This window comes from Manis javanica, chromosome 1, assembly GCF_040802235.1.
Source record: "Manis javanica isolate MJ-LG chromosome 1, MJ_LKY, whole genome shotgun sequence".
Taxonomy (NCBI): Eukaryota; Metazoa; Chordata; class Mammalia; order Pholidota; family Manidae; genus Manis; species Manis javanica.
This window is the reverse complement of record NC_133156.1, coordinates 390,998-396,997: the sequence shown is the minus strand read 5'-3', so window position 1 is coordinate 396,997 and position 6,000 is coordinate 390,998.

Sequence of the window (6,000 nt, the reverse complement as noted above, 5' to 3'; positions counted from 1 at the left end):
GGCCATGCATTTTATAACTCAGTCAGCTACCAACATCAGGCAAAAGCTTAAAAAGGCTGAAGATGGTCCACAGACCACTCTAGGAGACCTGGAAGCTATGGCATTTAAAGTTTTTCATGCCCAAGAGGACGAGAGCGAGAGGAAGTCAGCTGCCCAAATGGTAGAACAGACTCACGCCGTAACAGCTGCTCTGTGGCTGGCTTGTGATTATCGGGGTGTCCCTGAAGATAGAATTGAACCTCTGGCCCCTTGTTTTCAGTGCGGCAAAGAAGGGCACTGGGCACGGAAGTGCCCCAACCTACGCAAAAAGGGCAAACCGTGCCCCAGCTGCAGTAAGCGAGGTCATTGGAAAGTAGACTGTCCACTAGGGGGTGGTTCTACCCTGGCGGCAGAGCCCCATGGGGGGCGGATGCCCTCAAAGGACTACCCTTCAGACCTGCTGGGCATCCTCGAAGATTGAAGACACCTGGACTCAGACACCCCAATCACCCTTGCCAAGCCCAGGGCTAAGCTGTGGATAGTGGGTAAGCCCATCTCCTTCTTAGTGGACATGGGGGCTACCTACTCTGTCCTCCCCTCCTTTAAAGGGCCTTTATACCCTGCCAAAGTATCCATAGTTGGGGCCATGGGAATGCCCTCCAAGCCTTTAGAGATGGGCCCAGTAGCCTGCACCTTTCAAAGCAACCCGTTTACCCATTCCTTTCAAGTCATGCCTTCCTGTCCTACCCCTCTGTTAGGGCGGGATTTGCTCTGTAAGTTAGGAGCCTCTATTTCCCTCCCACCTTTTGAACACTTAGGTTCCCTCATTGCTCTGGTCCGCGAAGGAGGGTTAGATGACAGAAACCTGGGTCTCCCAACTCCCTGGACTGCTGTCAATCCAGTCGTGTGGGACATCTCCACCCCTGTGGTGGCAAACCACCACATCCCGGTTTTAATATGCCTTAAAGACCCATCCTGCTTCCCTTCTCAGCCTCAATTTCCTATTTTGCAGGCTCACTGAAGGGGTCTCCAGCCTATTGTTAATCATCTACTCTCGCAAGGGCTTTTAGTACTGACTAACTCTCCAGGTAGTACTCCTGTCTTCCCGGTAAAAAGGCCTTCTGGAGCGTATCACCTCATTCAGGACCTCTGAATAATTAACGAGGCTGTTATTCCCTTACACCCAGTAGTGCCTAACCCATATACTCTTCTGTCTCAGGTCCCTTCCGGTACCTCTCATTTTACTGTACTAGACCTTAAAGATGCCTTTTTCACTATACCGCTCCACTCAGACTTGCAGCCACTATTTGCCTTCACGTGGGAAGTCCCTGACACGTGTCAATCTAGACAACTGACCTGGACAGTTCTACCTCACAGTTTTAGAGATAGCCCCAATCTTTTTGGACAGGCCCTGGCAGAAGACCTCTTGCAACATTCAATGGGTGAGAGTACTCTTCTCCAATATGTAGATATCTGTTACTTTGCAGCCCCTCAAAAGAGACTTCAGTTCTAGACACCACATCTCCTCTTAATTTCCTGGAAGACATGGGATACAGAGTATCTCCTGCCAAAGCACAGCTATCTCTACCCCAAGATACATACCTCGGGCTAACTCTAAGTCCCACCACCAAAGCCCTAATGGAAAACTGAGCGGCTGCAATTAGAGCACTCTTGCTACCTACTTCAGGAGCCAAGATACTATCCTTTCTAGAATTAGTGGGGTTTTTCAGACACTGGGTGTCTAACTTTGCTCTTCTGGCCAGACCACTCTATGTGGCTGCCACAGAGACTCCTATTGTTTGCCCTTCTAGCAAGACCGCTCTATGAGGCTGCCACAAAGACTCCTAGTGGGCCGCTAAATACACCCACTGAAGTAGCTTCTGATTTCAATCAATTGAGGAATGCGTTGCTCTCATCCCCCCTGTTAATGATCCCTGACTTAACTAAGCCCTTTACTCCATATACAGCACAGAGGGCAGGGGTGGCCACTGGAGTGCTGGTACAGCCAGTGGGGCTGGGGTGCCGTCCCGTTGCCTTTCTCCCCAAACAGTTGGATACCACTGCCAGGAGGTGGCAACCTCGCCTCTGAGCCCCGGCAGCTCCTGGAAGTCTGGCCCTAGAAGCCCTGAAATTAATACTCCAACAGCCCATTACAGTGTATTCCCCACACTGGTTACAAGATCTTTTGAGTCATAAATCCCTGGCCTCCTTGAGTCCTTCAAGAGTACAAGAATTCCACCTCCTGTGTATTGAACATCCACAGGGTGGATTGAAGCCTTCCCCACCAGCCAGGAAACAAAGTCGGTAGTGGCACAGACATTGGCGGCGCATATCATCCTGTTTTACAGTCAGACAACAGGCCTGCTTTTGTCTCTCTGGTACTCAGCTAACAACCGAAGCTCTCAACATCACTTGGAACCTCCATATACCCTATCACCCCCAATCATCAGGTAAAGTTGAAAGGGCTATCGGTCTCCTAAAGGACCAACTAACTAAGCTGTCTCTAGAGGTAAAGCTCTCATGTCCTGATCTTCTCCCCATCGCTCTCGCTCGACTGTGTGCTGCCCCCTGGGAACCTGTTAGGCTAAGCGCATTTGAGCTAATGTATGGGAGGCCCTTCTTACTGAATACAAGCCTGCCTGCTGCCTCTCCTCCTTTAGCCTCCTACCTTCCTTATTTTTCACTGTTGAGACATCTTCTCAGAGAACACGCAGACCAGCAACTACCCCAGCCCACGTCATCTGACAACCCAGAGGACGCGGATCTCCTTCAGCCAGAAGACAAGGTACTTGTAAATGAACTCCAGTCTCGATCACTCCAGCCTTGCTGGACAGAACCATACACTGTAATCCTCACAACCCCCACTGCTGCCAGACTATCAGGACACCCTGTGTGGTACCACATTTCCTGACTAAAGAGAGCCCACCTTCCCGATGATGTTTGGCAAGCAGAACAAGTTGGACCTCTACGGATCCAACTCCAAAGGGCTCCTCGTCCTACTCCTCCTCCTACATAGTGAAGTAGCCTCGCCCTCTCCCGTCAGGTATTGAAGCCACCCAGCAATAAATACACCATAAAAAATGGGCGGGTAGAAGAGACGATTGGGACAGTCTTTTGTGAAGTTAACAATTGTCAGCCTGTAATTGCCCTCCCTCCCTTCTTTGGTGTCCTGATGGAGAGACACCTACGCACATGGCCCTCTGCTTCACCTTTCAGCAAACAGGAAAGTACAGAACACAGTGGTTCAAAGAAAATTTGGGGTGCCCTGGGCCTCCTGTGTCATGAATTGGATGGTAGAAGGCTGCCCGGGCAATAGCTGCCATATGCTTACTTTTCAACGCTGGGCACCTCAGGCAAAGAGGTATTTAAACATCAAGGACCCCTTATATAATTGCTGGAATGAGGGCATTATAGGAGGTGTTTATTTAAATAATTTTCAAGCATACCCCTGCAAGACTATCACAATTTGCCGATACCTAGAGGTAAGTGCCCCTAAACATCTCAAAGAAGTACAATAGGCCATTAAAATCCAAGAAACCCACCTACAGACTCACGTACAACAAAATGCTAAGACCTGTCCCTTTTCTTGGTTAAGTCTCCGCAGGATGGGCTAGATTTATTCTGGCACACCCTCCCAAATACTTCCTTGACACAATGCTTCCTCTGCTCTTCCCCTATAGAAACCCCTGTGGTGGCAGTTCAGATACCACCAAGAGAGAGCATACTGTGCCCTCCAAGCCCTCCCTCAGAGCCCAAACTTATGGATAGGTACCATTATTTGAAACGCCTGAAGCGAATGTGACCTTGACACATCACTATAAGCAGCCTTCCTTTCTCTGCTCCCCGCCAGGCACTTTCCTGTGGTGCAATGGGACCTTATACGAAACCAACTTTCCAAATGCTTCTTGCCTGCTGGTCACCCTATTCCCTAGGCTGACCCTGGACGGGGGAGCTGAATTCGCCAACTAATGGGCTTTAGATTCCCATCACAAGGGAGCAGTCCTTCTGCCTTTAGTGGCGGGGATCTCCCTCACTTCCTCCATTCTAGCCATGGGAGTGAGCGCTGGTGCCCTGGGTTGCAGTATTACAGCCCTAGAAAAACTGGAATGACAGCTCGAGGCAGCTGTCCAGGCATCTCCGGCCTCTCTGGCATCCCTCCAGAGGCAGGTCACCTCCTTGGCCTAAGTAACCCTCCAAAACCACTGCGCTTTAGACCTCCTCACTGCAGAGAAGGGAGGGACCTGTCTATTCCTCCGGGATCAGTGTTGTTACTATATCAATGATTTGGGACTCATAGAGCAGAATGTTCACAAACTACAAGAACTAAAAAAAGAACTCCAAGGTACCAGCATATCAGGTAATAATCCATACAGCTGGTTTCAATCACCTATTATGGCCTGCTTAGTGCCTCTCCTAGGTCCTGTTGTAGCAATCTGATTCATATTTCTTATTGGTACATGTGTTTTTAAGTTCCTTCAACAGTGCATAGCAGAAATGTCACACATAAATATCAATCAACGGTTGCTGCACAAGTATTTGCCCCTCCCGACTGAGCCTCCAGCCGTCAACCAACCTTAAATCCCCCCCACGTTGCCCCCCCCTCAGCCGGAAGTAGCCAGATCGAGTTGGTGCCCATTATAACCAAAAGGCTGGAACGTAAGGCTGGAGGCACTGGAGGGAGAAGCGAGCACATTGGACACTGATGACGTGCCAAAGTCCCCAGTTGCTGCCCCCTCCCAACCTGAGAAATATGCCTTGGGCTAGCCAATCCCCATGCCACTGTAAATCTAAGCTCTGCCTGCCCCTACCTTCTTTAAAAACTCGCTGCCTGTCTACTTAGGTGCGAATTCCCCAGCCTCCATTTCTATAGACTGGGAAACCTCGCCCGGGAATTATGTTCAAATAAACTACCTGGCCCTTTGTTGCCTCTCTTCGCCTGCTTATTTCGGCTAGAATTTATCTTATAAAAGGATTTTCCATCTAGAAGGTGGGACTCTCTGGGTTCCCAGTTCTTATGCAAGTATCTGGATCACAGTCACATATTAAGAGCACAGCCGTGGGGGATTAAACATACAGGGCTCTGAATATAGGCTACAAGGTACTGAGGACAGAGCAGGACCCTGGAGCCAAGATGCAGTTGGCATTCCAGCTCTGCTTTTATGAGGGATTGACGTTGGGCAAGATGTATTCAACACCTCTGGGTCTCACTTCTACGAGGGATGACCAACCTCACCAAGTTCCAGAGGGCTCCAACGGAATAACGTATATGGAGGTGCTTTATGAAGGGCAAAGTCACTAAGTAGCACAAGATGTGGTATGAGGACAATTCATAATTCCAAGGCTGCACTGCAAAGGGGAGCACCCTGGTGTTGATCACTGAGTTCACGTGGAGATGGGGCTGGAGCTGCTTTTCAGCAGCTCTGAGGCAGATTTCTGACATAGAGACCTGGATAGTAGAAAGGATTTGGGACAGCCAAATTTGAAATTTTTGTTTTCAAAAATGAATGTAGCTTCATTTTCTGGGAAAAGAATCCATGGATACAGGGGTATGTGGCCACTCATCATTCTTAAAAATGGTGTGGGGGGCGGGGGTGTCCAGGTAAAATGGGAGGGAGGAAAGAAGCTGGGCACCTTAAAAGAAATACATGCAACAGCCTTGATACCTGTTTTCATCAAATCAAATCAATCAAATGAAATCAAACCATGTTAAGTGAATAATTCCCTCTTCTGGTCTTCCCCACCTTACTGAACACTCTATCATGCCCTCCCCTCCAGCAGGCTGCCTTCCTGGGACTCTTTTTCTTCCTCAAGGTTCGTGGGGAGGAAGGGGAGATGACACTGGAGTACATAGTATCATTTGCTTCCTATATATATCCCCCTTACTGAGGCTGGGTGCCCTCTGTACACCCTTTTGAGGCTTTGGTGTCAGAGGGCTGCTGCCGCCCCCTCCCACCCTCCCCTCCCCCAGGAAGAGGTGTGAGAAAACCTGAACACAAAAGGTTGATCCTGCCAAGTTTCGTG